We start from the raw sequence: 25982 nt of genomic DNA, 5'->3' as shown, positions 1-25982 counted from the left end.
TTCTTTCTTTCTTTCTTTGCTGGAAAGGAGTAAGGATATTTGGCAGAAACAGGGGACAGAGTGCCCTATTATCTCTAAAACAGATTTTAACTTTCTCTGCAGTTTGAAGCGTTTCCATAGAGATGCCAGTACGACAAGTTAACAGAGATTTTTTTTTTTAGCAGAGGTATTTGCCATCCTCCTCCTCCTTTGGACAAGCTATTATTTCACAAATTGTGTTTTTGCGGTGGGGGGAACTTGTTTTGTGTAGGAGACAGAGGAGGGTTTGGGGGGCAGGGATGAGGTTCCCAGCCCTGGATCTTTAGCCAGCGCCCCTGCGGCCCCTCCCTTTTCTATCACTCTGCCTGCGCTCCGGTACAAAGGGCGAGGCTGTAATTGAGCTGTCAGCGTCTCCCACAATCCCATAAAGTGTGATTATGCACGGTGGGGGGAGCGACACACTTGTTATTGTGGTTCCCCTATTTGCTAAACCCGCTGCCCCCCCCATGGGTCACCTCACCCACGCGACCTTCCTGTCATTATCCCGTCTCTTCCTACCTCACCGCTGTGAAAATCACACAGGCCCCAGCTTCAAAGCCCCTCGCCAGGCCTGGCTTCGACCAGGAGCTAATCACCCGCAAATCCGGCTCAAATGCCAATAATTGGCTAAACTGCTCACCTCTCCAGAGCCCAGCAGTAATTTGGGATAATAAAGAACAGAATTATTCAGCTAACTGCCCTGAAATGTATCCTTTGTGCTCGACACACTTCACATTTTAATAATGACGGACACAGAATCTAATTTAACACAGCAATCACCAGATCACAGGACGAGATGGGACAAGGGCGAGACAAGTTTGGTGTGGGGTTGGGAAGCGGGCAGGCTTTTGCCTGCGAAGTCAGAAATGCGGGCAACATTTCAGGCTGGAAGGATTGACCGATTTGGGCAGCTCCAAACTGAGATCGGTTTCCGTCAAAGAAAGTCTTTCTTAAAAACCAAACCAAACCATGGAGCTGGTCTGTCCTGGAAACCAACAAAAATGGGGGTGGGAGAGGAGGAAGAATTGCTATTTGTCTGCCAGGGCTGACAGAACCTTTCTTGATTTTTCTAGTTAATATTATCTCTCGATCACCTCGTTTTTCTTCCCTTTCCCCCTGTCCCCTCCTGTCACGAGCCGCTCAGCACCGGAGATGACAATATCTACACTTAATGGCTGGACAGTGACATTGAGGCTGGATGCGCCTTGCTATTGACCATCACCCAGGGACTTTCAGAGGCGGCTCAGTCGTGCAAAGATGCTCAATCACTTTCTCTGCTGGCTGCCCGTACTCTCAGGCCTTTCCAAACCTCCCTAGGGCTAACAATTAAAAACAAAACCAAGAGAAACTTCACCGTGGCCCGGAAATGGGTTCTGCTCACAGGCTGCGTGACCACTCCGGGGCAGGTAAAGTCCTGTGAATTAGCTGAGTGCAGGGTAAGGGAAGGACCAAGAGAAGAGGCACTCGGCAGCCAGGAGTGTGGAGAGTGGTCATGGACGCAGGGAGGGGCCATCCTGAATCGCTAAAGAGAACTACTGTGAGTGCAACCCAGATGCATGATTCAACAATCATGGGATAGGAGGATATTGTTATCAAACCACTACCAGAAGAGCAGAACACGATTCATCTTCAATTAAAAAAATCCTGGATTGTAGCCATGACTTAAAATACTTGCAATGCCACGGATGCTAGTCAGTCTATCCTGTTTTCAATCAATCAGCCAGCATTTACTAAGAGCCCGCTATGTGCCAGACAGTATGCCTGGTGCAGGGGATACGAAGGCAAAAACTAATTACTGACCTTAAGGATTAAAGGCATGCTAGGGTAGTTAAGTCACGGAATCACAGAATCCAAGAGTGGCAAGGGACCTCAATACAGGAACAGCACCAACGGACAAAACCAACAATTCATGTAAAGATGTTTTTAGTTTTGACGGAGAAAAGAAAGTGAATAATTAAGAAAAAAAACCCTCAAAAAACCCACCCTCAAAATGTAAATAACAATTAGAACAGTTCACCAGGTGTTTATTTTAATAAATGTTTTATATTTATTTTCAGTTTTATTAGAAACCACTGAAGGTACCACAATGATTAGTTTTCTCTAGCCTAGAGGTCCACAAGCTTTCTTTTTGGTTTTTTTTAATATTTTGATAACTTTTAATAGAATTTATTTCCTTTGTCATTCCCTTTTATGCCTTTACAAACATGATTTTGAGAAGGGGTCTCTAGATTTTAGCAGGCTGCCCGCCTTAGGGATCCAGGTCACACAAATCGTTAAGAACCCCTGATCTAGATCTTTTGAGCCCCTGAGAATCACGACTGCCACATTCTGTGTTGTATCACCAGTGCCTGGCACACGACAGACAATAAATGCTCGTTGATCGGTTGACAGTCAGCAGTGACAACAAAGGTCATCTCTCATTTGACATTTCAGGAAACTGAGGCCCAAAGGACTGACCCAAGATTACCCAGACAGGAAGCAGAGGATGCGGGTTATGAGCCTAAGTCTGCCGACCTTAAACTCAGGCTTCCTTCCTCCTCAACCACAACATTTACAGTGAAGGAACATGGTATCTCCTCCAGGTAGAACAGAAGCTCCTTGAGGTCTGCAACTGTTTTTAATAAAAATATATGATCCTAGTATGGTGCCTAGAACTTTGCAGGTATTTAATTAATGTTTACTGACTTGAACGTCAGAATAAGGACACCCGCTATGGGTAAAGATATTCGTATATGTTGGGCTCTGGGTGCGTGTATGTGAGTACGAATGTGCGTGTGAGAGTGCACATTCCTCAGTGAACTAAATAAGCGAGCTCAAACTCAAGCAGAAATAACAACGGACAGTAAAAGATGGTGTTTCGTGTATAAAAATGTCACAAGCATTTAGCCCATGGGCAACCCCTTGTGGGTCACCAATGACGTGAGCAAGCCGTTGGTTCTTGGCGCAAGTAAGCATGAACAGGGGCCTGGGAAGGTGGCCTCTGTCCCCGTTTGATAGGAAGCACAAGGCCAGCCAGAACCACTTCCAATTGGGTAGGGGCAAGGTGGAGAGCCCCCAGAATGATGACTGTGTCTGGCGGGAGTTGGCCACTTACAAGCAGAGCCGATAATGAGGACGATGGTATCGATGTCGTGGAATGGTGGCTTCTCTGATTGTTTCCCTTGTGTGCATGAGGGAAAAAAGAAAAGACAAGACGGCTGCTTTTTGATCATTTACATCAGGATGTGGAATTAATTAATGATCTGATAGGAAATCTGAACATAAATGTAGTTAAAATGAAATATAAGATTAAAAAGGACAAAATAATTGAAATTATGTCACTGATCTACTCCAATTTAAAAGGCAACTATTTTCAATTCAATAGCTACTTAAAATTAGATAGAGAGATAGATAGACAGAGAGATAGATAGATAGATAGAGAGAGAGAGAGAGAGAGAGAGAGAGAGAGAGACAGACAGACAGACAGATACAGAAATAGTCGGAAAGGCAGAAAGACTGTGTTGTGGATAGAGAATTGGACCTGGAATCAGTGGGATGCAGGTTCAAATCCTGCTTGTGACCCATCCTGGCTGCATGATCCTGGGTAAGTCACCAAGCCTCTTGCTCCCTCAGGACTTTAAATTGCAAAACAAGGATTGACCACTGGTCAACATCTGCAAAGCTGGTGCCCAATCCCTTGCACTCTCCTCCCCTGACTCTTCTGAAATTGCTCTCTTCATGGTAACCAATCAAGTTCTTCATGGCCAAATCCAATGACCTTTTCCCAGGTCCTTGTTGAACTTTCTATAATATTTCACAGACTCAGAAATGGAAGCGACTTAAGAGTCTACCTTGCTTATCTAGGCCAGACCTGACCTAGAATCACCCTCTACGACATTCCTGAGAAGTGGGCCATCAACCTCCTGTAAGGGGGCAGCCCATTTTACACTTACTGGCCGTGTGACCCTGGGCATGTCACTTCAACCCTCTGTGCCTCAGTTTCCTCATATTGAAAACGAGGCGGTTGGATTTGCTGGTGGCGATGACACGAGGACAAAGATGTGCCATCATGAAAAAAATTTGTTCTAAACTTTCTTGACATCTTTTCCTTTCTTCCCCACCACCATTCCCCAAAACTCCGTAAGAAACAATAGGTTATGATGTAAATGCTAGATCCTGAGCACATTACTGGTAAAGATGAATATAAGATTTCTTGATAACAAATATATTAATTTAACAACCACCACCATTTAGAGAGTTGGCTAAGTTGCAATTTGCAACCTACAGAATGGAGAAGGGACATATGCATTGGGTAGGTCACAAATCTGAGTATTTCCAGAGGGCTCTGAGGGATGGGAAATACTTTCTAGCCAGGATTTCGTGGAATCTTCATAAAAACACTATGAAGGAAGAACCGGGGCTACTCTGGGAACCCCCAGCATTCATTTAGCAGATAAGGATACTGAAGGTCAGGGTAGGTCACTTCCTCAAGCTTTCACAACATGGTGGTGTAGGAAGGAGCATTCAAGGCTCCTACCCCCCCACACACCCCTCCCTAACTACCTTAAGCATAGGGATCAATGCAGTTAAAATCTGTGGAAGTAAATATATCTCTCTCCAAATAAGCAATCATCTCATTAACCTTTTCAGATATAGAGTTCCTGAAAGGATCTCAGGGCCTACTGGGGGAAGCAACCTTAGGGATGGACAAGTCCAACCCCTCTCTTATATCACAGATGTGGAAAGTGAGGATGCAAAGAGGGGAAGTCCCCCAACTCAGAAAAAGTGGCACTAGGATTTGAACCTAGAACTGTGTTTCCAAATTCAGTTCACTTTTCACTATAGGGTGGTTAAGTGATGCAGTGGATAGAATGCCAGGCCTGGAGTCAGGAAGATCTGAGTTCAAATCCAGCCTCAGACATATACTAGCTCTGTGACACTAGACAAGTCACGTAACCATTTGCCTCAGTTTCCTCAACTGTAAAATCAGCTGGAAAAGGAAATGGCAAACCACTCTAGTATCTTTGCCAGGAAAACACCAAATGGGATCATGAAGAGTCAGATGCAACTAAAAACAATTAAACAATCACCGTCCACTATACTATAGGGAATTTCTACATTCCAGTAGAATTATCTTGCTTTAGTCATTATATCCCTGGTGCCTGGCTCACAGTAGATGCTTAATAAATGCTGACTGATTGCTGGGAATCATGACTCTAGGAGTCATTGGCATACTCCATGTCACAGAGTTGGAAGACTCAGATCATTAAGGCCAGATTGAAAGGGGTTTTCTTCCCATAAGATACCTCAATCTAATCATTAATATTTTTCTATCTACAGGCTCCTTCCACAATGCCTACAAAAATGCCAATGTTGCCTTCATCCTAAAACAAAACAAAACCAAAAAAGAAAAAGCTCGCTTGATCTGCTGTGTCTCGTCCTACATTTCTTCTTCCCTTCTCAGCTAAATTCCTTAAGAAAGCTGTTTAGACTTGGTTCATCTATTTCTCCTTTCACTCTCTCTTGATTCCTGGGCAATTTGGCTTCTAATCTCATCATTCAACTGAAATTGTTCACTCTAAAGCCACTGTCTCAAGAACCAAATACGATCCCCTCTCCTTAATCCTCCTTCTTCTTGAGCTTTCTTCAGCCTGTGACACTGTCGATCACCGTCTCCTCTTGAATCTTCTCGTCTGTCTATGACACTGCTCTGTCCTGATACTTCTCCCATGTGCTGCACCACTCCTCAGTCCTCTTGGCCAGATCTTCATCAGGTCATGCCCGTGAACCATGGATGTCTCTAAATGCCTAGTCCTGAAACTCTTCTCTTCTTCCTCTAAACACTCTTGCTTGGTGATTTCATTAGCTGCCATAGATTCAATGATTATTTCTATGCAGATGATTCCCCAATCTCCACACCCAGCCCGGGTATTCTGAACATCACAAAATGGATGTCGCCCAGCCATATCAAATGAACACATCCGAAACAGAACTCATCATCTTTTTCCACACTGTCCTCTCTTCCAACTCCCCAGTTACTTTTGAGGGCACCACCATTGTCCCAGTCATCTCAATGTCATCCTCGACTCCTCACTAGCACCACCCCACACATACAATCTTCTGTGAAATCTTACTATTTCTATATTCACAACATCCACTGCATACATTCTACCTATTCTCACGGCCAGCACCCTAGGACTGGCTCACCTCGCCTTGTACCTGGACTACTGGAGCAGCCTCTGGGTGGTCTCCTGTTCTCCAAACCATCTCCACTCCAATCTTCCCTCTACTCACCTTCCAAAGGGATTTTCCAAAAGTTGCCTGATGCTCCATAAACTCTAATAGCTCCCTATTACCTCTGCCCCTATTATGCTCTCTCCCTCACGTCTGCCTCTCAGTTTCTGTGACTTCCTTCAAGACTCTGTTCAAACTTCATCTTCTACAGAAAGCCTCTCCTGATTTCCCCACCCTTCACTTGCCCACTGCTACTGGGATGACCTTCCAACACTCATTCATTCATTCATTCATTCATTCATTCATTCATTCATTCTCTCTCTCCCTCTCACAATTAAGTCCACAGGCATTTACTGAGCATCTAACATGTGGCAGGTTGCTTGAATACCGTCTCCATGATTAGAATGTAAACTTCTTGAGAACAGGGACAGTGTTTTTGCCTTTATGTCTCCACCGTTTAGCACAGTGAATGGCACATAGTAGGCTTATATAGAATGGCTTAATAAATCCTTCTTGACTGACACTGATGTGTAAAGTTATGCTGCTGTAATTGTATTAAAATTGAGTGCCTCTAGATAATACCAAAAATCAGAGAAGACGATTGGAAAATGGAATCCCACAGAGAATCAACATACCGAAGTAGGAACGCCCAATAGTGCCACCCAACCTTCAGCTGGCTACACCCACATTATAGGCGGTGATGAAGGGGCATCACCGAATAATCTCAGCTGTCACATTTTAAAAAAAACAAAAACAAAAAAGTATTACAGTGGCAAAGCTATTCAAGCCGGTGGCTAATCAGGGCAATTTAACAAAGGGAAATGGCAAATATTGTGTCAGCATGTTAAAAATGGTTCTGTTGTTTCAACAGAAGAATCACTTAAGTCTACACTTGGTACAAAGCATTGTATTTCATGCCCCATTTCCTGTAACATATTAGAGGCTTCAGTCATCAAGGAACAACCGTCTTTGGGTTGGGCTCAAATAGCGGGTGAGATAACAGAGCTCGGTGGCAGAGAGCGGCCTCTATTTTTTTATTATTGTGGGTTTACAATCTTGCCAATGGATGTCAAGTCATTTCAGCTACATTTGAGCAAACCTGGATACTCACAAAAAACAATCCAAGCACGGCCACAAATAGTCCACTCTCATTTCAGGGGTCCATTGTGATTTGTTTCTATTTTAATTGAATTTAGAAAATGGCTTTTGACAAGGATAAGAAAAACAAAACAAAACAAAACAAAATTCCCTGTATTTCATGTTGCCAAACCACTTGTTTTTAACTTTTAGCACAATTTTCCAGTGATGCCAGTCTCAATTTTTTAAAATGTAATATTAAACTATCATATACAAATCTATCATCAGAAGGAAGCCAGACACATATTGAAATGACTTGTCTTGGTCTTAAAGAACACATGGCAATATCACAGACCAGACTTTGAGTCAGAAAAGGCTCAAAAGACCATCTCTACCATTCTGATGAGGAAACTGAGGCTCAGAGAGATCATTACTCATCAAGGCCATGTAGCTGGTAAGTGCCAAGGAAGGGATCCGAACCCAAGATTTCTCAACTTTCACTGAGATCCTCTTTTCTACTAAGCTATGAATGTTAGCCCCCACCTTTGCTCCAACTCAGTATGTCCCTTCTTTCAAAGAGGGGTCAGGGGCTACGGATTTGGAATATTACATACACTGTTAGCTCCACTAGGATCACAGAGTTAACCTGGAAAGGACCTTACAATCCAACTCATTCTGCAGTTCACTTAAATGTGTGGTGTTGGAACCATCCAACAGAGGATGATTCATTGGTCATGGTGGAGAGAGTGGGAAATGAGTAGTTAGGAAAGTAACCCATGAGGAGAAGTCACAAACCTTTGCTCAAACACAATGAGCAGGGTTAGTATCACACTTTAAGATGCAAAAACATGCGTAATTTTTGTTGACAACGGATAAAATAACAGCTTTTCAAGGAATGGCCTTTTTCATTGGCTTTTTTTAGATGCTTATTGGGATGTGTAGGTTGGGTCAAAACATGACAATTCATTCTTTTTAAAAGAATATGTTAATGAAATTTAAAAGTGACAAATAATGATGAGTGATATAAAATCTCAAGTGGTCTTTAGAATTGCACAGAAATTAGAAATAAGAACTGAGAAAGAAGTTTTCTGTCCTATGTTGTCCTATGGGAACAAATAACTTTTCAGGCATCAAATTAAGAACAAAAGTTCCATTGTTATACCTACGGCATTATCATACCAACTCACTCCTTTATGTGGAGGTATCCCCCCTTTCCATTTAAGAAGGAATTAAATTGTACACATCAATGGGTTTTTAGATCTTACTCTCTCAGAAGTTATGCATTGGTAAAAGGAGAAACAGAAAAAAACATCATGGCTCAGTTATCAATAGCAATATAATATGCAGAAATATACCTCAAAAACTCTGCTCTGACTGTTCTCAATTCACAATGACACATTAGTACTTTGTAGCCAAAGGCTATGATAACCTCAAGAAACTCAGCATCTGGCCACCGCCCAAGGTAGGGTAAGCTCGAGGGTGGGGAATCCTGGGAACAAAATCATATAACCCAAAGCAAAACAAATAAAAAATTGGGTCAGATGGGACCTTGAAGGTCATCTTATCCAACCCCTTATAAATGAATGAGTAACTTCAAGTCTGTTTATTATTCAAGAGACATTTATATTCCAAGACATTGATCCATTTACCAAACAAAGGTGAAAAGAGTCTGAATTTTTCTCTCTGAAAGGTCCACTCAAGGCTAGGGTATTTAGTGGGGCCATGACAAAAGCAAACACAGTCACCATCTACATATCCTACCCTGAACGACAGCATTTTCCATCAATAGTCCAAAACTTGTCCACCAGAGATATATATATATATATATATACACAAAAAGTTGAAATGTGTCCAAGAAAAAAATCCATTTGAGGAAAACTGTCACGGCACTTGGGAAAAGAGCAAATCCCGCCAAGCTTCTTGTCACCGCTGTGCCAAGTCACATTGACCAGAAAACAGGGTGAGAAATGGGATGCCCTGCCGTCCCTTCCAGCTCAAGATATAGGAGCCTCTGACCGTCATCAATCTTTCTTCTAAGAGCCAGGGAATAAAAACACAAAACTACAATATAATAAAGTTAATTCATTATTCTTTTCCAAAAGCTGGCGGAGCTCAAAAGAACCCTGATTTTCCCCTGCCCTGTTAAACTGTTTTCTTCTTTGGAAAGGGGTGGGAGCACAGAGACTAGATTTCTGAGTTTTATGGCAACAGCACGCACTGAGGAGGTGAACGGGAGGTCTCTCAAATGAGTTCAGAACACGGGGTCTGGGATTTATAAGCAACTTACCACATCTTCACCGCTTCTCAAACTTCACTTGGGTAAGGTGTTCATTTTATATGACTCACACGCATACGCACGCATACACACACACGCGTGTGCGCACACATATACACACTCACAGAAGCAAGGTGCCCAGAGTACAGCTAATGGGATTTGACGCTGGCTTTAATTTTAATGAAGAAAGTTGCCAGTAGCAACAAAGCTGTCAGCGGCGGCCAAGCGCCATTAATAAAGACCGAGACAACATTAGTGGCACGGCAACAGTACAAAAGGTCCCCCCCCGCTTCCCGCTGCGCCAAATTGCCTGCCCAATTTTTCTTAAGTGTCCATACTATTTAGAAGACAATTTATTAATTTTTCCCATTCATTGTCAGTTGACAGGCCATCATTTTGCATCCTGAATTTGAGCTGGAAACTAATTGAAAAGCCTGGCAGTATTTATGAGGGGTATTATTTGTCAATTACAGAGGATCCTGGGTCCCTCCAACTTAGACGATCCCCATTCTCTGGCATGTCAGACTTCTCTACTTGGGCATTTTAACAAAAGTCATCCTTTTTCCACGTCTTCAAGTGCGACTCAGGCACAGAGAGACATCGGCCGTCTTCCATATTGCACGAGCTCATAGCAGTTTCTAGGGGAAAGGACACTGAGAGACTCCAGTGGTGAAATAAGTGGGGGCAGAAATCATAAATCACGGGAAAATAGTTCAGATTCATTACACTTTGCTATCTTTTGCCCATAAACACTTTAGGCAAAGATATTTATTTTCTAAATTCCTGTGCTGATTGAGTCTTTGTACACGATACAACAACCTGGACAATTTCCATCAGATACAGCGTTAACGTGCTCGGTCTATGAATCGCCAATGGGCCTAAAGATTTCTACTCCCATTACTTTGCTTTAGAAAAGATAAAGGGGGCTTCTCTTGACTGAAATGCACCTGATCAATCATTCAAAAGTGTTCTGAGCTTTGCAATAAATATGTTTGATGGATGGAAGACTTTGGAAGAGGAAACTACATGTTCTCCCTGCTGAAAGTACAGCCTTGTGAAGTTTTTAACAAAATCCCCAACGGGGACCCAAGAGTTTAGCACCAAATAGGGATCTCTACTTTTTTTCTCCCAGACAAATAAAAATGATCACATTCCAAGTCTGCATGCTCAAGGTCAGCTTCCTTCTTGCAGCCATAGAGAAAGCAGGAGGAGTGAATGTCAATTCCTCGAGGGAGGAGTCCCTTTGCTTTCGTCCATATAACAGCATCGCTGAGCACATTCCAGGCACTTGCTAAACACTTGTTGATGGAACTGCCATATACAGCAAATTATTTTCCAAGAAAGTTCTTGGAAAGAGAAATAATTGAGTCTTGGGGAAAATGTCTTACAAACCTGCAAAACCAATAATGAATCCTTAGATAGGGAATACTATGTAAGCAGAGTCCATGATTGACTCCCCCAGTCTGGGCCAGAAGGAGAAAATGCTCTGAAACACCACTAGGTTCTAAGGAAACCAGACGACCTGCATTCGAGTCCTACCTGGGAGGCTTACTATGTGACCTTGGGCAAGTCTCTTCACATTTCTGGGTCTCAGTTTCCTTATTTGAAAAAAAAAAACCAGCAGGTTGAGCTCCAAGGCCTCTGAGACTCCTTTCAGCTAATGAGACCATGGAGGAGGACATCTTGTCCTTTCATTTCCCGGAAGCAAATGGAGCCCTAGCACCATGCTGGACAGCGCCCAGGCACATCCGCTAAGTGGCATAGACCTGAAGAATGGCCACCACGCACCATTCATCAAAGGGTCATTCAGACCCTGCTTGGCTACCATTACTGAGGGGGACGCCGTGTCATCCCCAGGGAGCCCATCACACTCCTGGACAAGGCACAGGACCAGGACCTCTCTGCTGATCTCGAGCCAGAGTCTACCTCTTTGGCCCCTTCTGCCCATCCCTCTTCTGGGCCTCCTCTACACCACAGCCCTTTGGCCGCTTGAAGGCAGCTCCCCCACCCCTCCCTTTTTCTCCCCAGTCTTCACTTGTTCAGAATAAATATCCCCAGGTTCTTTCCCATAGGGATTAAAAGTGCTAAATTTGTAATCAAAGGTTCTGAGTTCAGATCTAGCTTACTACCTGTGTGACATTGGCCAAGTAAGTTTCCTTCTTTCAAATGAGGCGGCTGGATGAGATCACCTCTGAGGTCCCTTCCTGCGCTAGGACATGCGGTGGATAGCATGTAGGAGATAGAGTCAGGAAGACTCGAGTCCAAATTCTGCCTCAAGACACTTATTAGCTGTGTGACCCTGGGCAAGCCATTTAACTTCTGTCTGCCTCAGTCTTCTCATCTGTCATATGGGGATAATCATAGCACCTACCTCCCAGGATCCTTGTGAGGATAAAGATGAGATATCTGTAAAGTGCTTACTTGGCAAATCTCAAAGATGCTCCATTGAGATGTTCTCTCTCTCTCAATTCCAGGCCTTTTTTCTAGCTGTCCCTCACCCCAGAACACTCTCCCTCCTCACCTATTGGCCCCCCTAGTTTCCTCTAAGTCCTAACTCAAATTCCACCTCCTACAGGAAGCCTTCACCAATTCCTCTTAATTTCAGTGCCTTCCTTTTCTTAATTATTTCCTACTTACCCTCCATTGAGCTTGTTTGTATACAGTTGTCTGCACATCGTCTCCACTGTTAGATTGGGAGCTCCTTGAGGGCAGGGACTAGTTCATGCCTCTTTTTGTATCCTAGCGCTTAGCACAGTGCCTGGCACATAGTAGGTGCTTAAGAACTGTTGATTCACAGGTTTCATCCAACCTAGGTATTGTTATTATCTATGAGCCCATGATTCTAAGTTCCAGGAACTTAAATGAGCCGCTGGAACAGAAGGATATTTGGAAGGATGACTTTGGAACTGAGGTCCAGAATTTCATACTTGGTTTAAAACGAAAGTAAAAATGAAAACAAGCTGGGCATGATAGAGATGCACGTTTTCATATACAATCTTTTTTTTTCCTATTTTCTTTGTATATGGAATTATTCAAGTTCAGAATAACGAAAGATTGAAAAAACAAATTTAAAAGTGGGGCCTATACTAGATGGTTTTCGAGTTGAAATGTTATGGTCCTTATTCATGTGCAGGAGGGAATCCTAACCAAACAAAAGGTGTGGATTAAGTGTCTACCATGCACTAGATTATGTCGAAAAGCCTTTATCAAGCGCCTACTATGTGTCAGGTACCATGTCAGGTTCTGGGCAAAGACAAAAATGAAAAAAGTCCCTTCCATCATGGAGTAGACCTTCTATCAGGAAAGGTAACATACACACACATAGAAGTATTTATAAAAAAAAAAAGCCAGGCTATTTCAGCAGGGTGGCCCTATGCACCCAGCACTGTGTTGGTGTTGGGGATAAAAATCCCAAAGTGAAGCATTCCCTGCCCTTGGGGAGCTTACACTGAGCCAAATCCTGGGAAAGTACTGAGGGCAAGAGGATGCTGTGGAGCACATTAATAGTGGAAACATGGAGTCTCTTGTTGAACGAGACTGATCTGAATGAAAGGAGCATCCTCTAACCATTACGTAATTATATCGGTGGAAGTTGCAGGAAGGCATGCTTAGGTGTGATGGAAGATCAGATATTTAAGTCTACGCTGTGAGGATTTATTTGTTGATGAAATGGTGATGAGGAGATTCGGGGCCACCACAACAATTTCCAAAGGTCTGAAAAGTTATCACGTGGTAGAGAAATATGCTTTTTCTTCTCAGCTACAGAAGGCTAGGCTAGGACCAAATTTTGGCTCGAGGTGATGAAAAACTCCTACCCACGAGAAAGAGCTGCCTTGAGAGGTAGTTCCACACTTGAGGTCTTCAAATAGATGGTCACTTCTCAAGGGGGTCCAAAGGAGTTTGTGGTCAGATATGCGCTGAATAGGATGACCCCAGGGGGTTCCTCCCAGCTCTGGAATTCTATGACACGTAACACCACCACAATGTTGAAGATTAAATACAGGGCATTATGAAGCAATATTAGCATGCTAGATGCTCTAATTATCTGGAGCTTGCACGGAAATGTTTAACAAATGATTTTTAAATGTCTTTCATATTAGTGTTAACTTTCCTAAAAAAATCAAAACAAGCATTTAGCAGCTAGCCTCTGATGATGGATGGCACTATTACGGCCGACTTACATTTCCACAGAATCCCCTCAATCCGCAGGAAACAAAATACAGTTGGAGCAAAGCAAGAGAAATGTGAGGCTCTGCTTGCCCCGAGGACTGGGCATGGGACAAGGAAACAGAAGACACGTTTTGAGTCTGCTGGTGTTCCACATGGACCTTGGGCTGACAGTTCCAGTTTTCTCTTGGCTTGCTAGGACCAATAATGAATTTATCTGTGATTCCAAGCAAGTTAAGTTATGACTCCTGACCCGAGGTGTTCAGGGAGCCCGAACGGCAAAGCCAGGAGAGCGTGATCTCTTAGAGGGCAATGCCCACTGACCACCTCTTTGGCACTGAGAAGCCCTTGATAAAGGCTTGGTGGATTGAGTGACCATTCTTCTGTGACCCACAGAATCCAAAAATGGCAGACCTTCCTATTCCCCATTGCTAAGAGGAAAATACAAATCCTGCTATTTGGCATGGAAAGCCCTACATGTGTTGGATCCAGCCTATCTTTCCTGACTGATTTCACTTTATTCCTTTTCCAGCCAAATAGACTCCATCTCTTGCCTCTGTGTGATTGCTCAGGCTATATCCCATGCCAGGAATGCTCTCTCTTCTCACTTCTGCATCTTGGAGTCACCAGATACAAGGCTCAGTTCAGGTACTGTTTCCTGTGGGATCCTTTCTGGGTTCCTTTCTCCCACCCAACATATTTTATATTTAGTTGCCTGTATCACCGAAATCCCAGGCGCCAGTCTTTAACCCTACCCTGATCGATTCACCTGTGCCTGATCTTCCTGACAGTAGGAGCAGGTTTCTTCCCTTCATTCTGTGTCTCTATCTCCCATGGTCTTGGTACAGTGCATAGAAGGCTGGATTGGAGCCCAAGGACCTGACTTTTGCTCCTCTGACCACTGACAAATCACCAGACCTCTAGGCTTGAGTTTCCAAAGGCAGTAAGTGATGGGGCTGGACCAGATGGCTTCTGGGGCCCCTTCTCACTTCAGATCTGCAATTCTAGGCACATTCCAGGTGCAGCAGCAGCGCCCTCAGCCTCCTCAGCCCAGCTCACATTTGTAGAGACTTTAAGGGCAGCAAAGCACTGGGCAGGTTTTGGCTCATTTGATCCTCACAATCACCTTGGGAGGCAGGGGCTATTATTGTCCCCATTTTACAGTTGAGGAAATCAAGGCTATAAGATTAGAAGTGACCTGCCCAGGGTCAAGCAGCTGGGAAGCATCTGAGGGAGATTTGAATTTGAGTGCTTACGACTCCTGGTCCAAAACTCTGTCCCCCTCTATCCCTCCTGGAGACCTCAGCAAATGTTTATTAGATTAGATTGGTTTGAAGGACACAAAAAGCTGCCCTCAAGACCGGATCCCGATTCCCCAGGGAGCAAGTGATGATGCCCTCTGTGCAAACAGCACTCAGAGGAAGAGGCCTCCTTTGCTGTGTTTCAGTCACAAAACATGTTCTCCTTTGGTTGTTTCTCTAGAAGATGAGATGTCCTTGTTGTTAAGTCATTTTTCAGACTCTCCATGACCCCTTTTTTGGCAGAGATACTGGAGTGATCTGCTATTTCCTTTTCCAGCTCATTTTACAAATGAGGAATTGAGGGACACAGAATTAGGTGACTTGTCCAGGGTCACACAGCTGGTAAATGTCTGAGGCCAGATTTGAAGTCAGGTCTTCCTGACTCCAGGGTCAGTCCTCTGTGCATTGCACCACCAGCTGCCCCAAGAAGATGAGATATCTCAGTACTCACTGTGTTAAGCTCACTCTACTTGGCATTTTCTGCTTGCCAAGTTTCCACTCCAGGGAACAAGATGCCCCTCCCAGGATAAGCTCATCACCTCTAATCTCCCCATCAGGCTGCTAACTCAAGTCCTGATTAAGACCAACTGCCTTAGTCTCCTCCTCTCTCTAATTGGAAGGCAAAGTTCTAAACTCCTCCCAATGCCTTCCTTTATGGAGGGCAGAACCTCAAGGGTCACTGTATGGTGACGCCTGCTGGTGCTAACATTCCACAGACCCATCTGAAGTCACTTTTATAGAAATGGCCTCTAGCATTATCTCTGACCTAATTCATTGCAGCTTGTCTGCCCCTGTAGAGTGTAAGCTCCTGGGAGGCAGGGATCACTTCATTTAAATCTTGACCTTCCCAGACTTTAGCGCAGTGCCTGGCATAGAGGAAGCACCTCATCAACGTCTGTTGCTTGACTAGTGAACGTATTCATTTGAAGCATCCATATAGTCCACGGGGGAGGGCAGGGCAGAGGAAAGCACACTGGGCCCAGCGTCCAGAGAGGCAAGGTCCAGTCCAGGCTCGGTGGCCTTGGGCAGGTCCCTTCAGCGCCCTCAGTCTCTGTTTTCTCATCTGAAAATGACAAAGCTGGAGTCGATAATCTCTCGGGCCCCATTTCCCTCTAAATACTTTACGTCCTCTGTGCCTCTAGGCCAACTTTGTCTGAAGCTATACCTGGTGAGCGTCACCTGCACCAAGGTGGGGATCAATGAATTGTTCATGAGCTCAGCCCCAAAGAGCTGTAAAGAGTTGTGGAAATCCCAAGAAATCCTGTCTTTCGGTTAAACGAGTCTTTCTGGAGGCATGCTCTCCCATCGTCCCTGCTGCCCAAGGTAACCGTGAGAGTTGCTTGATGCAGTTTCTAACCAAAGGTGGTTTCTAAAAATACACTTTTTCTGGCCCTGAGTTTCTTGTTATCCTATTCATTGGAAAAAGAGCTAGTTTACTATATAAATTAAAATATATTTCCTGTCCTTATCACACCTCCCTGGCTAAATGAGATTCAATAATATATTGCTCTGATTAAATTTTCATTAACGTTGAAAAGCATTACACAGACATAATGTCTGATTTAAGTTACTGGCATCTGATTCCCAAAGGCATATAGCCAAAGGGGCACCAGGCCCTCTAGAGCCCAATTACCCCTTCACTGCAAACTCCCTGAAAAGGGCATGATTCCTAGAGTGCGCTTCCAAAGCCTCCCCAGAAGGTCCCCGGGGGACTTCTGCCCTTCTCTGATACCTCCAATGGTCACCACAATGGTTTGGTGCTGTTCACTTGAGAACAACTCACATCACAAGGTAGTCTTCCCAAGTGGCCAGCTGAGTGAACAGTGGAGACTTGGGTTCAGATCCCAGCTCCCACAGTAGAAGGATCACAGAACAAGAGCTGGGCAGGACCTGAGAGGTCAGAGAGTTGAACCTCCTCATTTTACATGGGAGAATGTGAATGAGGCCCCAGGGAGGTTCAATATCTTCTTTGAGGTTACCCAGGGAATAGATGGTAGAGCTGAGATTCAAACTCAGGACTCCTGACTCCCATTCCAAGACTCTAGTTACCATACCCTGTGGCCTGACAATCTCTGTGAACTTGGACAAGACTGTTTCCTGTCCTGGGCCTCAGTTTACCATTCTTTCAAATAGGATATTGGATTTATGTAGACGCTGAGGTCCCTTACAGCTCTAGTCTGCCAAGCAATAAGCATTGTTAGGCACCCACCATGTGCCAGGCACTAAACCATGTGCTGGGGACACTAAGAAAGGCAAAAGACAGTCCTTGCCCTCAGGGGTCTCCCCATTAGCCTGAGGCTCTGCCCAGAGAAGGTGGAAGTAAGAAGAACCAGGCAATGTTCTACAAGATGACAATAATTTAAGGAAAAAGAATGGGAAGATGAAGCCATGCTCAGAGATGGCAATGACGGCCTTGGCCCTGCCAAAGGGCTGATGGATATGCTGCCCTACTTTGAGTGGGGAAGACCAGTGGGGAGAGCCTGCAGGTTCACAACACTGGGCACACCATCAAACACTGCTGCGCATTTTTGACTCAAGCTTTCTTCTCAAAAAATAAACAATGACAAAGGAGACACGCCCTGGCTGGGCAAGCAGGCGACCACAGTGGGAGAAAGAAAAGGAACCGTCAAGCACACACGGACACATGCGTGTATGCACAGAGGAATGCATCTCTTAACCCCTAAAAGGGAAACGGGTTAAAAGAATAGCTATGAAATCTATAGACACATGCAGCAAAAATGCTACTTCTCGCCCTATGCGTGGCCAGCTGTTCTCCAAGAATAGAAAGGAAGCAACAGGTTCAGTGGCAAGAGCAGCGAATTGGGGATCAGAGGACCTGGGTGCAAATCCTGCTCCCGATGAAAGGACTTGTGGGAGTGGTCTCAGTGTCCTAATCTGTAAAATGGAGGGGCTGCAGAGATGGTCTCTCAAGGCATTTCCAGCCCTCCATCTAGGATCCCATGGTTAGGGTTCCAATCATGCCTTTGCTGATAGCCAGCTGTTTTATCTTAGGCAAGTGATTTGCCCTACCTGTTTCCTTCTCCACGTAAGAGAGAGGAAACTGAAATGGGTGAAGATAAAGTCTATGACCAAGGCACCTCATGTAAATTGCTAACAATAAACTATGATTTTGATTTTTTAAAAACTTCATAAATTTTTACCATCCCTTTTAAAGAAAAAAAAACCCACTACAGAAAGCCTATAACACATGCGATAAGGTCACCAAAAGAAAGCGAAGGCCTCGTTTATCCCCTCAGCATTGTCCTAGTGAATAGCTCGGCTGAAGAAATTAAGGGCTCTTTTGTGAACGTCCCAAGTTTCCTGAGTAACCTTTGGGTCCCACCATCTCCCGTTTTAACCTCTTTGTTGGAAGGTGTCAGCAGGAGATGAGGGCAGCATCCACATGCCTCCCAGACACAAGCTGGGCCAGAGAGCTATCTGCTGTCCAATCTGGAGTTCACCTCTCCGTTAACTCCTACCGCTAATTCATCATCCCGCCACCCGACAGCTCGGCTGATTGTGCGCCTTCTAGCACAATGAGGGTCTCAGCTGACCACCAAAATCCACCCCGTGGGGGAGGGGTTGATGGGCACAGGCCTGAAGAAGGCCCGCGATAAGTACACTCTGTCAGTGCAAGGACAAAGAAGGGCAGGCCCTGGGGAGAGAAAGGAGATAAAAAAATTCTCTACAACTGCTTTATCTGATGAGGGTTATGGCTAATTAATTATAAACTCAATTACCTAACCCTTACTTCAGCAGTCTCTATTCATTAAGAGATAAAACTTGAATGACTGCTAACTTTCCCGGGCACACATACACACACACAGCATGCTTACTTCAGATTTACACACTCAGAACACACAATTTCTTAGAAAAAAAAAAGGCTCCCCAAAGGCACCCCGAACCTGTCAGCTCTCTCCACACAGGACAGAACAAATCTCTTTCTTTTCCCTCCTTCCCACCCAGGGCACCCTCTGCTTCGCGATGGGAGGGAGCTGCTTTCATGCTGTGCGCTAGCATTTAAAAGTAAAAACCAGGCATTAGACAATAGGCATTAGGTACATCAAAGTTCCTCTTCACAGCTGAATTTCCATTTCCAGGGGCCTCAGATGTCCCCTGCATTTTAAGTGAGCCTCCTATCACTTTGGATGCCAAAGACGTCCCAGCCTCTGCTCAAAGAGCTCTTTGCTATTCCCAAGTTGGAAGCTAAGCACCCCAAAAGGAAATGCCTGCTATCTGTGGCCACTCTGGTCTCATTTCAGGTTTCTGCCTAAATCCATTCAATTAGCCTCATCTTTTCCTTCTACTCTCGTTACTGATTTTTTTTTTGAAAGGTAAGATTTTATTGATATCTTTGTTTCACTATCACCTACATTCTGCAAAGTGGCCTTCTCTCTCGTCCACCTCTCCCAGGGGGCCATCTCTTATGACAAATAATTTAAAAAGGGCAGGGTGGGGGGGCTTTCAACAATTCAACATTTATAAAAACAAATTGGCCACATGCAGTGTTCCTGGCCCACAGCACCTCCCCCGCCTCTGCAGAGGAGCAGAATAAACCATATCTTCTCACAACCCTCCTTTAGGGTAGAGCTGGGGCATTACAATTCTGCGACACTTAGTTTTGACTGTGTTACTGTAACTGTTTTTTCCATCTAAACTTTGCACTCCTTGTGTATTTCATTTGTCTATTTCGTTTTCCTCTTTCTGCTTACTTCACATTGCATCAGCTCATCTAAGTCGTCCCATGTTTCTCTGGATTCTTCCTAGTCACGGTCTTTTCTGGCACAGTCAGCACTTCAGGTGGCTGCTGCTCCCTTTTTTCACAGCTTATAGGAGCTTAGGGACAGGCATCTTCACTAGAATCAGATGGACAAAGGTCTTTTCATCCCATCTGTAGATCAAAGCTATAAATAACACTCCTGGACAGCTCCCCAATATCACGAGTCATTGCAGTTTGCCTTTCTCATATATTTTCACGTCTACATTTTATCAACATGGAAGCAGGATCTGGAAGGCAAGTTTTCCATCTCCCAATATCTCCCCCTCACTACTCGGGTATTCTGTAAATGAGCAGTTTATAGCCAGGCATCAAAATACCCTAGTTTGTTTCTTTTCATCACAAGTAGGAGGCTACAAAAACACTCAGATCTGAGAGCAGCTCAATTATTTTTATAGGGAACAATAAAGGAGTATGCTACCTGCCCCCCATGCACATGGTGTCTGTCCCCTTCTTTTCCTTCCACATCTCTGCTGTGGATAGATTGTGCGTGTGGAGAGATCTACCAAGGCTAATGCTTCCGCATTCCCAGCAACAATAGTTTCTAACAGTATGCAGAGCATATGCCATACATCCCCTCCGAAATGGTGGTATATCCAGGGGAATCAGAATCAGAGATTCACTGATCCACAGAATTTCACCAAAGACAGGGCCCTCAGAGGTCATCCAGTCCCACTGGAACTTAGAAAAGAATGACCACTGGAGTACGGCCCAGCTGAGGGGCAACCCCCGGACTCTTGTTGGAGCCTCCTGCCTAGGATTCCCTTCGGGGACTCACCTGCTGCTTTTGCACAGCTCAAGTTGTTAGCAACTTCCCCCCAAGTTTTCAAACCTACACCTTCTCCTTTGTCACTTGCTTTCATCGGTCCCAATTCTCACTCTTTCACACGGCAAATCTTTAAATAACTAAAGACAGCTCTCCTGTCCTGAATCTTCTGTTCTTTGGACAGGAATCTCTAGTTCTGCCAACTAATTCTCTTTTGGCGTGGTCTTAAGGACCTTCAGGACCGGCCTCCTCTAGGTCTTCTCCAGATTCTGTCCCAGACTGTGGTCCTGGAGCTGAACACAGCATCCCCAATTTGACCACATCCAGGCTGGGAATGGAGGGATTAGCAATACTTTGCTCTTCACACCAAGCAAGAAGCCTAAGGGCACAGTAGCTTTCTTGCTTGAGACATCACATTTCAACCTTACGCTGAGCTTGCCATCCACTGAAACCCCCAGATCTTCTTCAGATAAACTGTTGTCTTGTCATTTTTCACTCTCCCTATGCTTGTAAAGTTGATTTGCTGAACTCCAGCACTAGCCTCAGATGACGACTTTTCAGGTATGTGATAGTGAGTGTGAATTCCTTTTAACGTATAGAACGGACTAGAATCAGGGGTGGGGAACCTGCGGCCTCAAGATCCCACCCGTGGACTAGATGGTTGTGGACATCTCTCCCATCTCTGTGAATTCACTTTTTTTACCCTATTCAATTTCATCTTAGATTGAGCTCAATGTTTGAAAATGAAATGAAATAACAAGCTATCTGGGAGGGGTGGGGGGCAGTGATAGCCCCAGTCCCTTGACCCTTACTTGAAAATCCTAAAAACACAAGCCATCTCCATGACCCCCACCCTAAAAAGATGCTCTGTAAACCTTAAATCACTATATAAACATTAACTATTATCATCAGCATATATTCTGTATATAAATTATATATATACATATATGCATATATAGGTATACATAGTGTCTCTTAATAGGATACAAGTTCATTGAGGAGAAGGACTGTCTTATTTCTGTCTTCATAACCCTAGCACCTAGCAGACTGCCTGGTGCAGCACAGTAGGTATTTAATAAATTCTTAATTGATAGAAGAGTAGTTTGTGTATTGTCTCACCTGATATAACTTAAGCTATTTAAGGGCAGAGACTCTTAATTTTGTCATTATATCCTCAATGCTAAGCACATAGTAGGCACTTAAAAATGTTTGTTGATTGACCGGTCCTTGGGGACCCACCAATAAGCTACCAGCAGAGCAATAAATTCAGGACCTAGGCCAGGGATGGCAGCTATGACCTCCTCATGACCTCCCATTCACCAAGACTGTGTGCATGACTCAGAAGGGAGATGGCAAATTCTACCTGCTGATTCTAGGATGTGAGAGACTGATGTGAGCCCCAAGAATGGATTCCTCTCCCGCCTGCTTTCTGTCACTTGCCTAAGTCCTCAGCCCTGGACCTTGATGGGATAACCCATGGTGGCCAATGACAGGGTCAGGGACAATCTGGCCCCCAGAAGGCTTAGTGCAGTTTGGAGCTCATGACGGAAGACTCTTCGTTATTATTTAAGCCAGTAGAGCTTAGACGTGCAACGACACCATCAGCAGCGTCAGCCAGCAGGGCGGAAAGGCCAGGAATCCACATGGAGGAAGAGCAAAGAAAGTGGCCATGCTCCGTGTTTTATGTTGACAGTGGCAGCCGCCCCGCCCTGAGCCTGGAATGGAGGGATGTCCCCAGGGGGTGTCACAGGCTTCTCCAGCTCCCAACCCAGAGCTGGAGGCTGGGTAGTGGCAAGAAAAGGGAGGAAGTACTTAAGTCCATTTTGGTAGTTACACAAAGCAATTAGGAAAGTCCGGTTAATAAGCTGAAACTATGTAATAGAATGAAGGCTTTCTTCAATTAAAAAAAAAAAAAGATCATTAAGAATCATGGTATGTTGGAAGGAAGGAGCCCTGATCCAGGATTCAGAAGATCCGGGTTCTACTCCCAGCTTGGTGATGAGCTCGTGCCAAAGCCGCTTGGCCATGTGGGATCCCAGTATACTTGCTGAATCCAAGAGAATGGAAGTAAACTGAATTAGATCTGGAAGGAATCTTGGACAGCCTTGGTCACAATTTTAAAGCTCGAAGAAAACTTGGGAGTGCTCCACATCAGTCCTCTCATTTTGTACTTAAATATGTCAAAGGATCAGGGACCACCCACCCACCAACAGCTCATTAAAGGACTAATGGGTGCCAACCACCATGCTAGGCACTGAGAATACCGAGATTCGTTCTGTAGGGGGACAACATATCACCATGGAATGTCGAATGGGCTGGGGGGGAGGTCTCCCTCCCATCTCCTCCTCCTCTCTAATTAGCCACACTCTGTTACAGGAACTGCTAGCCCCACTTTTAGCTTAGGGGAAATCCAAAGGCCCTGAGGCTCTCTCAGTCCTGCCCTAGATTTTATGGCCTCTATCTTTGAAGAAAAGTTACTGTATGACATTGCTTTAGAACTGCAATAACTATAACCAGCATTTATGAAGTGTTTCCTAAGGACTGGGCTCTGTGCAAAAGAGCTGGGGATTCCAAGGAAGGCAGAAACACAGCTCCTGCCCTCAAGAAGCTTACAGTCTAATGTAGGAGATCACACGGACAAAACGAGGAACCTAGATGCTATGCACCGAGTAGATTAACAGAGCTGAAGTGACTTGGGCTGTGCCACACCATTACTGAAGAGTTTGCACTGGAACTCAGGTCTCTTGACTGACTCTCTCTCTCTCCCCCTCTCCTCTCAGTCTGTCTCTCCCTCTCCCTTCCTCCCTCTCTCTGCATGTCTCTCCCTCCTTATCTGTCTCTGTCTGTCTCTCTGTCCATCTCTCTCTGTTCATCTGTCTCTCCTCCCTTATCTGTCTCTGTCCGTCTGTCTCTCCCCCCTTATCTGTGTCTGTCTCTCTTGGCCACACTGTCCTCATCTGTAAAATGAAGGGGTGGAACCAAACAATCTCTAAAGAGAATCCCGGCTCTGAAATGGTGCCACATTACGATGCCGCCTTAGCAACATCACAGGACTCCTGTGAAGATCAAATGAGATAACAAGAGGTGAAAGGACTTTGAAAAGTACAAAGCGCTTGATGGTGGAATGCGGCACATGCCCAGGGTGCATGCATCAGTCTTCCTTACGGTGGATAGTACAACAGACTTTCTTGGGAAATGGTAGCCACAACAGCAAACACAAGAAAGGCGCGTGGCCATGGCCTCCCTTGCACTCTAAGGCTTCCACATGGACTGCGCTGGGAACAGGAGACCACTGGGCACCACAGATCCTCTTTGCCTCCTCCAGGATTTAGCCTCTCACATGGTCTGGGCAGGACACTTGCATTTTCAGGCACATGTGCAACTTATAATGATGCCATCATTAGAGCACTTCATGGGGAGATGCTGGGGAAAAGTTTTCCCTGTAATCAATTTCTGGAGTCACTGAGCAGAAAAGTTCTCCCCTCAATGACTGACCCTCCAACACGGGTGTGCCTGTCCGTACTTAGCTGGGCTGGGCTCCTCCCCGCAAAAGACACTTCGTTAATAAAGCAGTAGAAATGTCATGAGCCACATCTAGAAATCACAAGTAACTAATGAGAACACCCGGAACATGATTTCCAGTGTAATACCAAAAATGAAAACCTCTTTGCAATGCACAGCGTAGGCAGATGAAGGCACAGGAGAGGCCCTCTCTTTCCCAGCACCATGCCAATATCTATCCTCTATCGACTGGTGATCCCTAAGGAATCCCAGGCTTTACTCTTTGCCCTGAAGCCGAACTCTTCTGTCTGGATCATTTCCTCTAATTGGAGTATGAGCTCCTCAAGGGCAGGGAATGCCGTGTTGTTTTTCTACTTGTATGACCAGCATAGTGCTTAGAACATGTAATAATAATAATATTTAATGAATATGTTTAATATTATATATGCTTAATAATAATGTTTAATATGCTTAATGTTTTTTCATTTATCCATGTCCATAAAAAGTCTGTGAATATATAAGCACCCATATCCATATGCATGTACATGTATGCATATCTACTACACACATCTATTTGTTTGTGAGGGTAGCAGTCAGGCTAGCAGACAGAACATATAACATGCCCGAGAATTGTATCTGACGCCCTGGAAGAGACCACAAGGGAGCAAATGCACTTCAACTAATAAAGCATTGATCAAGTACGGATGACGGGGAGGCATCACACCAGGTGCTGGAAAATACAAATGCAAACCAGCCCCTGCCCTCAAGTAACTTACATTCCACTTGGGAAGGGGAGGGGAATATGGTGTAAACTGCACGGATAAGTAAATAAAAAGGTGATAGGAAGTAATTCCAAGAGGAGCAGGAATGTAGGAATGTAGGAAATCAGTGGATTTTTTTTTCCATTTGGCCAACTGTATCTTTTAAGGAATTGTTTTCTTCAGTCAATTTTTGTCCTTCCTTTTCCAAACTGTCGACTCTCTCTTGAGTACCTCTCATTTCTTTTCCCAGTTTTTCTTCTACCTCTCTTATTTGACTTTTAAATCCTTTTTGAGCTCTTCCAAGGAGGCTTTTTGGGGTTGAGACCAGTTCATATTCCCATTTGAGGCTCTGCATGTAGACAGCTTGACATCGTTGTCCTCTTTCTGAGTTTGTGTTTTGATCTCCCCTGTCACCATAGTAGCTTTCTATGGTCAGGGCTCTTTTCTGTTTTTATTTTTTTGCTTACTTTTAGCCGATTTCATGACTTTTACAGTTGAGCTCTGCTCCTGGGGCCCAGGGGGCGCTGTCCCAAGCTTCTTGCACTGGGGGCTAGGGGTATGGTCACTGGCTTTCTGCACAGGGGCCTCAGGTACTGGCGGCTTGCCCACTGCACTGGGGTGGCCCGGCCTAGTCGCACTCGTTGTGTCAGGGGGTTCCAGAGCTGGCAGCTGGCCTTCTACACTAGGGCTGGAGGCCTCACAGCTGGCCTGCTGAGCCAGGATCGAAGGTCTTTGGTTGCTGATCTCTGATACACTGTCTGTACTGGGCTATGCTCCTCTTTTACCCAAGTCAGAAAGACCTTTTGTGAAGTCCTTCTAAGTTATCTTAAGCTGGAAAATTATTTCACTCCATCTCTTCGTAGCTTCTATCGCCCCAGAATTCATTTGCAGACTTGATTTAACATTGTTTCCAAGAGAAACTGGGGAGAGCTCAGGCAACTTGCTGGCTTTTCTCCACCATCTTGGCTCTGCCCCCTCCAAATGTAGAAAATCATCACAGGAATCTGGAAAGGCTTCCTGTAAGAGGAGATGGTCCTGAGCTGGGCTTTGAGGGAAGCCAGGATTCTAAAAGACAGAGGCGAGGAGGGAGGGCATTCCAGACAAGAGAGGGACTGTCTAAAGGCAT

This window comes from Vombatus ursinus, unplaced genomic scaffold (genome assembly GCF_900497805.2).
Source record: "Vombatus ursinus unplaced genomic scaffold, bare-nosed wombat genome assembly UNPS02012901.1, whole genome shotgun sequence".
Taxonomy (NCBI): Eukaryota; Metazoa; Chordata; class Mammalia; order Diprotodontia; family Vombatidae; genus Vombatus; species Vombatus ursinus.
The sequence above is the reverse complement of the archived record's forward strand: the minus strand, read 5'-3'. Positions refer to the sequence as shown.